At 50.9% G+C, this 12,100-nt stretch overlaps 1 protein-coding gene across 3 annotated transcripts in view; it reads left to right on the plus strand.

Annotated features, from left to right (window-relative positions):
* Positions 1–12,100, plus strand: part of Tox2 (TOX high mobility group box family member 2) — a 107,992-nt gene that overhangs the window by 13,023 nt on the left and 82,869 nt on the right. The window contains exon 1 of one of the 3 annotated variants that reach the window (XM_069990113.1): positions 11,322–11,407. The exons of the other annotated variants lie outside the window; for them this stretch is intronic. The gene's annotated coding sequence lies outside the window, so the exon portion shown is untranslated. Of the gene's footprint in view, positions 1–11,321; positions 11,408–12,100 lie in introns of those variants that run through there. 3 annotated transcript variants of the gene reach the window in all.

A 12,100-nucleotide genomic window follows, 5' to 3' on the forward strand; every position in this document is an offset into this window, starting at 1 on the left:
CTGGAAGACTCCACCAAAAGGCTGGAGGTGGAGCTGTGACCCAAGTGGTAGAGCACCAACCTTGAGCAAAAAAAAAGCTAAGAGGTAGTATGCAAACCCTGATTTCAAACCCCAGTGCCAGCACACAGCATACACCAGGAGGATACTAGTTGCTCAACACAAAGTTGTTGAAAAAAACAAGAAAAGAAACGAAGAAAACCAGGCGCCGGTGGCTCACACCTGTAATCCTAGCTACTCAGGAGGCTGAGATCTGAGGATCACAGTTCAAAGCCAGCCTGGGCAGAAATATCTGTGAGATTCTTCTCTCCAATTAACCACTCAGAAAACCGGAAGTGCTGGTGTGGCTCAAGTGGTAGAGCATTCGCCTTGAGCTAAAGAGCTGAGGACAGTGCCCAGGCCCCTGTGACTGCCAAAAAGAAAAAAAGAAAAAAGAAAGGAATGTGGTGGATTATCTTTTCCACAGATGCCACCATCCTGGATCTCAGGGTGTGTGTGTGTGTGTGTGTGTGTGTGTGTGTGTGTGTGTGTGTGTGTGTGTGTGTGTGTGTGTGTGTGTGTGTGTGTGTGTGTGTGTGTGTGTGTGTGTGTGTGTGTGTGTTAGGGGCTTTGTAGATGTTGATAAATGCAAATCTAGCAACAGCTGGGCATCTCAAGTATAGCCAGAAAGGGAAGTAGTTGTAACACTGGCCAAAGGTGTTGAAGTTAGTGATGGCTTGTAATTAGTGCTGACTCTTGCTCTGGGGTAAGGGCTGGAAGACCCAGGCCCTGCTCCGGCCACTTCCCATCTTCCTGGCCGTGGTGACCTTGGCATTGTCAGGAGGGAGGCGACACTCCCGGTTGCTTGGGCTGGGGTATCTGGGGCACAGTCGGCCTGGCCTTCAGAGATAACGAAATCTCTCTCCAGCCATGGGAATGTTTCTGTTGAGCCAGCAGAACTTGTGGGTGGCCTCTGTCCGGAAGGCATCAGTGCTCTCTTAATAGGAACTGTAAATTATGAGCCTGATTTTTACCTGCCACAAAGCACAGGGAGAGGGGAGGAAAACTGACCGTCCTCAAAACACTGCTTAATCCTTTCCCCATGTTCAGTGTTGCAAATGGCTCTACCCTACTCTGGTCCACTAGAGTAGTCTTACCTGCCTTTTCCTTCTCCTTCGTAACAATGTAGAGTTCACCTAATCATTGTTTACAGGTCATATTTCTCCTTCCAGTTCCCACCTCCCTCCATCCTTTGTAGTGGATCAGAATCTCAGTTTCTTGCTGGAAAGGTGATGCAGCTCTGATGGCTGCCTCTTTGGCTGCCAGCTTCCTTACCCACTGGCAAATTCCTACATACATGTTCCCTAGGCTCCTGTGCAAGGGCCACCTCCTCCAGGAAGCCTTCACTAATGTCTTCTCCGGTGCCATCGCCCTTACCCATCCATCCCGCTTGAGAGCTGAATGACTCAGTATCCCCAGGAGATATGGAACCTCCAAGGTCAAGTCCAGGAGCTTGGACTTTGCCCTTAGGAGCAGTGAGCTTCTCAGAGGGATGTATTACATTTTAGCCATTTTTTTTTTTTTTTTTGGTGGTTGTGGGGTTTGAACTCTGGGCTTGGGCGCTGTCCCTCAGCTCTTCAGCTCAAGGCGAGCGCTCTACTGCTTGAGCCACAGCGCCACTTCCTGTGTTACATTTTAGAATGTTGATAGATGTTGGGGTAGAATGTTGGTAGATGTTGGGGTGAGGGACAGGGGACCACAGCACTGAAAAGGGGTGAGGGTGGATGCCGGCTAGCAGTTGGGAGGTGATTTCTTTGGACCAGCAAAGAGCTAGTGATGGCTTCCGGCTCTACTTTTCCAATAGGGCAGCCACCAGCCATGACTGTTTGCCTTGAAAATAAAGGGGACTAACATTTTGTATTATTTCAGCATTACTGGCTGGCTCTTTTTGAGCTGGAGTGGTGGATGGGGTGAAAAGAGAGGGAGAGAAGAGGAGGAGCATGTTAGAGAGTAGGAAGTAGAATGTCGGGGGGTTAGATGTGGGCAGGGGCATGATAAGACTCAGGGAATTGGCTCAGGCCATTGTAGGATTCCTGGGTCAGAAGGAGTGAGCACTTTTCCACTGGCCACACCATGAGCAGGTGCCAATTTTACTGTGGGCATGCCTCACTGTCTTGGGTCAGTCCTTCAGTTCTATCAGTGTACCTCTCCTCCCAGGCCTGCCTCCGTTCAGAGTGTAACACAGGACTTCCGAGGTCTTCGTGATGAGGGAATTACATGTGGAACAATGCAGATTTCAGTGAAAACAGTTACACTTGCCCTTGTGGTCTGATCGGACGCTGTAAAAGAAAATGCCTGTGGTAATATCTGCAATCAGATAGCAAACAGACAACAGGAACGTTAGTAATAAAAAATGAATCAGAGCGATTAGCGAAGGTGAGCGGCTTCTCTCCTCCGGGCGACAGGGCAGAGTTGATGGAGCTTTGCAGGGTGTTCCTGTGCAAACATGCGGCTGGGTGCGGGGTGGGCTGGGGGGATGGCCCTGGGGTCTGCTGCATTTACCTCTTCAAAGGTCATGGTGGCCTCTCCATGGGGCTCAACTCACTCCCTACTCAGGTTTTGCAGCCTCCCTGTTTCCAACTCAGGCCTGGCCTGGCGTGTCTTTCTCTGAGGCACAGACATCTGCTACCTCTACCCCACTACTTACTCCAGAGCTCTGGAGAATGCTACCCCCTCAATCCAGCCCTTATCTCCAAGGGTGCCCCTTCCTCACTGGTGGGACCGCTGGGTCTCTGCAGGAAGGGAAGATAGGCAAAGACTTTCACTGGCTAACATGCAAACCCGGGGACTAGACTGTCATAAAAAAGAAACGTAATTCAGGTGACTGTGGTCCAAGAGCTCAAATCAGACCACAAAGATTTCACCTGGGTGCTGGCAGGGATTCACAGTCACCAGAGCAAGAGGGACCATGTATACTATATCCCCAGCTTGGCTTGGTTAACTTAGTGGTTCCCCAGTTCCCACAGTGGGACTAGTAAGCTAGTGACCTACCTTAAACCCCATGAATCCCACAGGGGGGAACCGGAGGGGGTGAGGGTACCCAGAAGGGATGGGGAACTTCCTCCCCTCCCCAGCCAGCCCTAAGCCTCTAACCCTAAACCAGCCTTTGTGTCCATATGCCAGCCTGGGAGGGGTGCCTGAGCACTGGGCCTGTGTGCACTGCCAGAAGACTCCCACGGCTGGCTTTGATGATCCCTAAGGGTTTGAAAGGGTCTCATAGGTTGGATGAGGGCTATAGCCTGAGAAAAGGGTTGCTGGGAGTCAGGATGGTACGGCGAAATAAGCCAGGAGAGACTGGAAGAAATGGGACCCATTGGACAAGTCTGACTCTGATCCCAGCTCATCATTTCCATCACGGTGGAACTCTGGGAGAGTGACTGACCAGAGTTGATCTAGAAGTGGGGCCTGGCCCCATGTGCCCCGGGCTGGGGCAGGGAGTACCCGAGGGGAATCCAGTGAAGGCCAGTCCTTGTTCAGGGAGCTGCTCCTGCCAGTGTGCAGTTGAGGACCTTGGTGAATGTTTAGAGCAAGTGGAGCAAACACCCTTCCTCCAGGGCCAGTGTCAGAGAAGATGTCTGTCCCAGAATAAACAGAAACCATGGCAACTGTAATACATCACGTGGGCTGAGCCTGTGGTGGGGGTGGGGATGGCCAGGAGAAGAGGCTGCCACACATGGAGGCCTGCATCTGACTTCACCTGCTGCAGGGTGACCCACCAACGTCCCCATAATACCCTCCCTTCCTGCCTGAGGCAGGAGCAAGTTCTAGAAAAACACCATTTCTGACTTTGGGTTTCTATTCACTGTTGAGTTTTATTACTGCTTTATTTTAGTGTTTAGTCTTGTCCTTGAAAGCATGCTTATGTGAGGTAAGCTGGGGTAACCCTTACCCCCATCTCCTGATGGAGACTTGTCAGGATGCTGCTGGGGATGGGAGAGGTGGTGGGAGTGGTTAGAGCAGGAATGAGTCTTCTTTGAGAACCAGATTTGGGGTTTCTTCCCTTTCCAGACATGCAGGACCCAGTGAGGACAGGCAACATGACTATCCTACTTGATAGAGAGTTGGCAGCCTTACCCAGATTCACAGCCGGGACTGGTGGAACTGAGATTCGAACCCATGTCTGCCTGCTTCAGATGCCGTGCTCAGCACAGTGTCTGGCGGGGGTGGGGGTGGGGCAGCAAAGTGGCCTTTAAAGTCCTGGTTGTCTCCAGCCTTTGTGCTTCTCTGCCTCCTGTAGGGGGTAGACTCAGGGCCTGGCTTCTAGTCACGCACAGCTTCACCTTCTGCATATGTGTATGTCTAGATTGGACATCAGAGTAGGGCCTGGCAACCTTCTCTCTCTCAGCACCCATGCAACCTGTGACCTTATGTCTGAAGTGAAGATGTTTTCCACTCAGCCTGGTGTTCAGCCTTAGGGCTTTAGTCCCTGCCCCATCTCTGACAGCTACTCTCTGTGCTCTATAGTAAAAATGGCTTCATCTCTCTGTGCCTGGCTCATCTGCTATAAAATGGGGAGAGTTAGATGCACATATTTAATTTGTGGTAGGGGTCTGTATAGGAATTTGATCACATGGGGTTAGGAGAAGTTGGACAAGAAGGAAGGATGGAACCTTGTACTGGCTCCTCTCAATTTCTGGGCAAAAGCTAAAGTCGGCATACAGCAAGCTAACTCTACTCAGCTGGTCCTAAATACAGTATATGTATATATGTAGGGAATAGACGTATAAGGCATGGGGCAGATTATAAGAGCAGATTATAACGGGACAGTGACTGAGCCAATGCAGGGGTTACCAAATGAGCTTGAGCTGTGGCATTGTTCATGCAGTGGTACTGAGGAGGAATGAGGGGTCGTTGGGTGAGACCAGCTGCATGGTTAGACAGGAGAATTCTGCCTGTGCCTGACTAGTGCTACATTTGAATTTTGACTCTGCATTAAGAAACCATGTGACCTCCATGTGGAACCACCCTAGGCCTGTTAAGAAAGAGAAGCAGGGGTTTGAGGACTCAAAGGAAGATGGAGCATGCCAGTGCCTGGGCACACTGTAAGTGCTCGCTAAATGCCCCAAGAGTGTCATATGTGGGGTATATCTGGGAGGTAGCCGGTGCTACTGAAGAAGGGAGCGATAGAGGTTTTTGCCCAGATAGAAATGGGGCATGTTCACCTGGACAGTGCAGGCCTGAGCCACATGAACCTGGGTCTGTGCTGGGGCCAGGGGCAGTGGGTCTGAGAGTGTGGCTTGGATCCTACCAGGATTAGCCTTAAAAGGAAAGGCAGTGTCAGAACTTCCAACCTGTGGATAGTAGAGTCTTCGAAGCTTTTATAGCTATCTATCTAGTTCTCTTGTGTGTGTTTGTGATGCTGGGGTTTCTTCAAAGCTTTTCTATCTATCTGTCTGTCTGTGTCTATTTATCTTAGTTTTTCTGTGTGTGTGTTTGTGATGCTGGCATTTGATCTCTGGACCTTGTACTTGCTAAGCTAGACAAGTACTTAAATCTCTCCTCCAGCCCTTTCTGTCTAAATGACTTTTCCATAGGATCTTGTGCTTACCCAGGCCACCTCAGGCTGTAATGCCTCTTCCTGCACCTCTCATGTATCTGGGATTACAGGTGCATGTGCCACCCACCATGCCGGAACTTAATTTTAATGTTTTGGTTGGTCATGGCGCTGTCTCTCAGCTCTTCAGCTCAAAGTGAGCACTCTGCTACTCGAGCTACAGCTACTTCTGGTTTTCTGGTGGTTTATTGGAGAGTCTCATGGACTTTTCCACCGGGACTGGCTTTGAACTGCGATCCTCAGATCTCAGCCTGCTCAGTAGCTAGGATTATAGGTGTGAGCCACCACGCCTGGCTCCTAATTTTAATTTTTTTTTTTGGTCGGTCGTGGAGCTTGAACTCTGGGCCTGGGTGCTATCCCTCAGCTCTTCAGCTCAAGGCGAGTGCTCTACCACTTGAGCCACAGTGCCACTTCTGGTTTCTAGTGGTTTATTGGAGATAAGAGTCTCACGGACTTTCCTTGCCTGGGCTGGCTTTGAACCGTGATCCTCAGATCTCAGCCTCCTGAGTAGCTAGGATGACAGGTGTGAGCCACCGGTGTCTGGCTTAGTTTTAATTTTTTTTGGGGGGGAGGTCCGGTCGTGGGGCCTGAACTCTGGGCCTGGGTGCTGTCCCTCACTCTTCAGCTCAAGGCTAGCGCTCTACCACTTGAGCCACAGCACCACTTCCAGCTTTTTTCTTTTTGCTTATGTGGTGCTGAGGAATCAAACCCAGGGCCTCAGGCATGCAAGGCAAGCGCTCTACCACTGAGCCACCTTCCCAGCCCTTAGTTTTAATTTTTGAGATGAGGTCTTGCTAACTTTTTAACCTGGGCTAGCCTTGAGCCATGCATGGTTTTCATCTGCTTCCTGAGTAACTAGGATTACCGGTGTGAGCTATCATGCTTGACCAGCCAGGTTTTTTAAAATGGGAACTGCAGGTATGGAGCTACTTTTCTTGGTTTCTTTTGCAAGGAAAGTACTGATTCCTCTGGGAAACGGGTGGGAGAGGGTGTTCCTGGGGGTCCACACCAGCAGGAGGGCGGCCTGGCCAGGCTCTGGGTTGGGGGGAGAGGGAAAAAACTGTCGCAGGACTTTGTGGGAAGGCCAGGTGGGATCTAGCATCCTCCATCTTCCCAGCAGGGTGCCATGGAAGCTCAAAGCGGCTTTTGGTGCTTTCCTTGGGTGAGATCTGTTCCAGGGAACTTGGGCTTGTGAGCGTTTATAGGTGCTGACGGGGGGCATCAAAATATTGTGAAATTTAGCCGTGAAGCTGACTTCGTTACAGGCCTACCTGCCGACGATGAAGCAGCTGCCTGTTAGCACCCATGGTTGGGCCTGACAGAGCTAAAAATTGAACTTGGCAATTACAGCTCCTGAACAGTTCTCAGTGCTGTAGAAGGAAGGTTCCATGGAAATCAGCCCTGGTAATCACAGGGTTTAAAATTAGTCAGCTACTATTAAGGTAGCTTTGTCAGCCTGCGCTCGGGTAAGGCTCAGGGAAGGGGTGGGAAGTCGGTATGGCGGCCTTGGTTTACCTGGTGTTCACCTGCTCCAAGTGTTTGGTTTATAAAATCAGTTCCGGGTCACAGGGCTGAGAGATCCAATATTAACACCATGGAGTAAGGTGGCCGTTAAGCTCCTGGGTCATTGTCAAGTGGGGTTCCTGTTCTTTGTACAAGCATGGCCCTCTGTCTCAGAGTTGGCGTGTTCTGTAGGCCTGCTAGGGGCTTTCTTGGTTGCCCCTTGCATATCCGGGGGACATTGTACTCGCTTGGGGGGGACAGCTTGGCTCTTTGTGAACTGGAGGAAGGAGTGAGGTCATGGGCATTGACACGACATAGCCTTTAAGTGAAGCTGTTGTTGTGAAGCTGTTGCTGGCTTGTCCCTACAACCTCTTGGTTTATCCCCAATAAAGGCAGCGAGTGTGTGCCTGGCTATGGTGGTCTGGGCTGCAGGCATGATCGGAAAGTCAGGACTCAGGTCAGCTGGTTCCTCTGAGCCTCTGTTTCCTCATTTGTCAGAGGAGACTTAAGCTGTCCAAGTGTGAAGATTAAGTGAGATCGTTCAGGCTGTCTCTGTAGCCCCTCAGCATGGAGTCTTGTCCTGCGCTGTGATATTTATGACCCATCTATGTCATGCCAAACCTCAGCTCAGACCTTTGCAGTAGGTGCTGCTACTCTGTGGCATAGCTTTGGGCAGGAACGACAACTCCTGTCTTCCAAGTATTAAACTGAGGTCAGAGGATAGAATTGCATCCAAGTTGTCTGGACAGGCAAGTAAGGGCAGGGCCAGGATTCAAATCCAGAACCCAGAGCCCCGCCCCACTCCGTCCTTCCACTCTCCCTTCTCTACTCTGAGAACAAGTGCGCACCAGGGAATCGAGAGACAGCCCAATGAGGAGGCCTCTGGGAGCAAGAGAACAGAAGTAAACAGAAATACCACAACCGTTGAGATCCTGAGATGCGAGGCCGAGCAGAGTCAGGAGAGCTGGGGTCCCTCTGGCCCTCCCTGGGTAACATGGCACGTGTGCTCAGTACCGAGTGAACTGTGTGGGGTCTGGAGTGGGCCCACGTCCTGGGGCTCACCTTGTGGAGCCAACCTGCCCCAACTCCACCTGCCTCTGTTGCTAACGAAGCCAACCCTGGAAGCCTGCCCTGCACTTGTCACAAGTCCAGGGTCAGGCCCAGTCACTCCCTTTCTGACAGATGGAGAATGGGGTAGGGTGGTGGGCTGAGCCCAAGCCCAATGTGAAGAATTCAGGGACTTCCCTGCCTTTCCGAAATGCCCCTGTCCAGATGGTTCCTGATTTGGGATTTCTTTTGTTTTTGTTTTTTGGCTTGATGTGAAAGTGATTGACCCAATTCAGTAGAAACCATACTTGGAGTAGCCAGACCGCCATTTTGACTTCCACTTCCCAGGAATGTATTTAACTGGGGTTGGGGATTTAGCTCACCCAACTCAGTGAGCAAGCAGGCTTTGTGCCAGGTGAGGTTGAGTAGTGCTCAGAGCAGGTGCAGGTGGACGGGGCTAAGCTCCAGTGTTGGTTAGATTGTGTCTTAAGTGCAGTGTTTTTTGTTTCGTGTTTTTGTGAGCCACAGCCCCACTTCCAGTTTTCTGGTGGTTACTTCTAGATAAGAGTCTCATCGACTTTTCTGCTTCTGGCTGGCTTTGAACTGCAGTCTTCAGATCTCAGCCTCCTGAGTAGCTAGGATCACAGGCAAGAACCATCAAGGCCCGGCTTCAAGTGCAGTTTTGACTTAGTATACCTTCATCTCCCCCTGGGATGGATTTTTCTGGGATAAAACCTCACCGTAGGTCATGGAACACCTGCGCATCGGAGCTGTGCCTCACATACCACCCTGAGAGACACTCTTCTAAGCCCTCACTTGCCGATGACCTCAAGGTCCTTAGCTGTGAGCCTGGTCTCCATTGTCATATTTCTCCTATACACCTGTGATTAGGGATGCAGGGCAGGGACACATCTGCAGCCATGCCCTGCATGCATAGTATCATGGACAGAAGGAGCAGAAAATGGTTCTGAGTGTGTGAATGACATGAATATGAGGCATAATTGAAGGATTTGTGCATCATGTTTTTATGTTTTAACTTATCAGAATCTTTGGCATCTTGTTGCTTTCTCTTTTCCCCTTTGGTAGTCTAGGGTTTGAACTCACAGCCTTGAAAAATCTAATTTAATATTCAACAAACAAGTAGTATGGACTCTCCACCTTTTATTTTTCCTGGTGGAATAGTATTCCCTGATGCAGACAGTCATGGTTTACTTACTCTCTCCTGGATCGATGGACTTCATTGTCATTTCTGTTTTCATGTAAATAACCATGCAGTAGACATCCTCATGCATACGAATTGGTAGTTTCTTCTACTAGTGCCCCAACACTTCTGAAAGCGTGGTTTTCTCTCATCTTCGTACTGTGGTACAAAGTTCAGAGGAGTTCCAGGTGCTGGAGACTTGTCCTCTGTTCTCTAATCAGGTGTATTTCCTATGTGTGGAGCAGCTACTGTGTGTCAGGCCTTGTGCAAGGAGTTAGGACCCAGAGATGAACACGACCTATAGTCCAGTCACCAAGGAGCGCTGAGCCCAGTGAGAAATGCACACAGTAGGTGCAGACAAAACCCTTCCATACAAACAAGCAGAAGCCATGGTCTGAAGTGGAGGCCCCTGCCATGGAGCATGCTTAGTATAAGTGGGGTCCCAAAGCCCTTCTGAGGAGAGAGAGCCTGAGCAGAGCTGGAAGGGTGAGAAGGTGGTTGTGGGAGTTCTAGGAAGAGCATGCAGGCAGGAGGAATAGCAGGAGAAAGGTGCAGAGGCACGGAGGCCTCTCCACCCCTCCCTCCGGCTCTCTTGTGCACAAGCTGGACACCAGCCCCCTTTATCATCCGGCATCTGCGGTGACCTGCCCCTCTCTGTCACTGAGTTTATCACTGATGGATGTGTCGAGAACTCGGCTTGCTCAGTCCCAGATAGGCTGTTGGCTCTGTGACGCTTCCCCAGATTCTGATATTTCCAAACTTGCACATCTGGCTTAACAGCACCCAGCTCCCACAGTACATGAGGCCTAGACTCTCCCATTCTGCAGATGGAGAAACTGAGGCTCAGGGAAGTCAGCTGTTCCAGAAGGCAGAGCTGGGATTCCAACCCAGTTTTCTTCCAGCTGACATTCTTCCAGAGCCCTAATGAAACTGAAGTTTTGTGAAAGCTGAGACTGGTGTGTGTGTGGGGGAGGGGGTCCCCAGTGCTTCTGGCCAGCACTGTCCCACGTCTAGCTTTGTGGTAGATGACCTTGGCCCTTGGCCTGCTGGCTCTAATCGAGTGATAAGAAACCAAGGGAGGCTCCTATGTTTTTATTTTAAGTGACAAATGGGAAAACTTGCTTCTGCAAAAGAAAAAAAAATGGAACAAAGCCAGGAAGAAAAAAGCAGCAATTGCAAATATCACCTGCTCCTGCTTGCTTCCTAGGGGAACCACTGTTACTCACTCTTACTAGTTTGCGCGCTCACGTGTGCGCACGCACACGCACACACACACACACGAGTTATTATTTTTGTGAAAATGGGACCCTGTTGTTGACTTTTTCTTCCAACCAGTTGCAAGTCCGGCACCCACAGATCTCATCCTCTCCTGTTCCATCTCAGCCTGTTCCGGCAGTATTCTAGCTTGCCTTAGGTTCCCCCAGCAACAAGCAGCATCCTGGGTACCATCCGGGCAGAGTAGGACAGGTATTTTCTGCAGGCTGGAGACTCAGGAGTCTAATGGCAGAGTGACAAGGCGTGCAAGGCTCACAGGCTGACAGGTACAGCCCACCTGCCTTCGGCAGGCCCTTCCAGCGGCATTGAGACAGCGACTCCCAGACAGCGTGTAAGCAGGAGTGAGGAAGACTCTGAAGCCACAGATGACGTAGAGCTGAGCTGGCCATGTATAGGGGCCATCTCCCTTTCTGCTCCCTGAGACCTAGTGTGGCGGTCACCACCCGGAGCTTTGAACACGCAGGTCCAAACCAGGGGGATAGAAGATGGATTTTGATTTAAAAAAGAAAGAAAGAGGTTAAATAACAGGTTTTTCCATTTCACCTTGTAGGGATGGGATGGGAGGAGGTTGCTGGGCCTCCAGCCAATAGAGGACCAAGAGTTGTCAGGAGGGCTTATAAAGCTTGCTATTTCTGGCATTTTCCCCCCTTCTTTCTCTGCTGATTATGCAGCAGACTTGCACAGAGGCTGTCGAGGGTGCGTTCTCTCCCTGCCTGGGCTTGTGTGGAATGAGACTCGGGCTCCTTCTACTTGCAAGACGAGGGTACAGTGCAGGTGTGTTTCTGTAGAAGGTAAGCGTGGCAGGGGGTGGGGGTTGGGGGGACATGGCCTCGTGGGGTGAAGGCAGGAACAGGCAGAGACCTGGGCTGGCACCTGTCACAGTGTGCAGTGAAGATGCTTTGGAGGGGTCCAGGATCTAAAGTGGGTGGCTCCTTCCTGAAGAAGATTCTGGATTGGGTGGGATTGGCTCTGTAGAGCAGGGGCAGCCCAGGTCTTGTTGCCTAGTGCTTAGGGAAGCCCCTGTGGGGCCTGGCTAGGGTGTGTGTGTGTGTGTGTGTGTGTGTGTGTGTGTGTGTGTGTGTGTGTGTGTGTGTGTGTGTGTGTGTGTGTGTGTGTGTGTGTGTGTGTGTGTGTGTGTGTGTGTGTGTGTGTGTGTGTGTGTGTGTGTTGGGGGGGGGACTCCAGTCAGAAACAGACAGCATTGGTGGGTCTGTGGCCGGTGGAGGGAGGCCTGGAAGTCACCCAGGAGGCAGAAGGGGTGAAGAGCAGCTGCAGATGTCACCTGTAAGTCTGAGCTGTCTCTTCTGTTAGATTTTCAGGGTTGGGGAAATCAGTCAAAATGCCCCCCCCCTTGGCGAAGGCCACCTTTCCCTTTGTCAAATTAAGGAGACTGCAAATAGCCAGGTGTGATCTCCGCTTGTGCCTCCTTTTGCTGAAGGAAGGCCAGCAACAAGTGAGGAGGTTCATGGTCTAGGACAAGGGCA

Source organism: Dipodomys merriami, unplaced genomic scaffold, assembly GCF_024711535.1.
Source record: "Dipodomys merriami isolate MVZ:Mamm:240054 unplaced genomic scaffold, mDipMer1.0.p SCAF_39, whole genome shotgun sequence".
Taxonomy (NCBI): Eukaryota; Metazoa; Chordata; class Mammalia; order Rodentia; family Heteromyidae; genus Dipodomys; species Dipodomys merriami.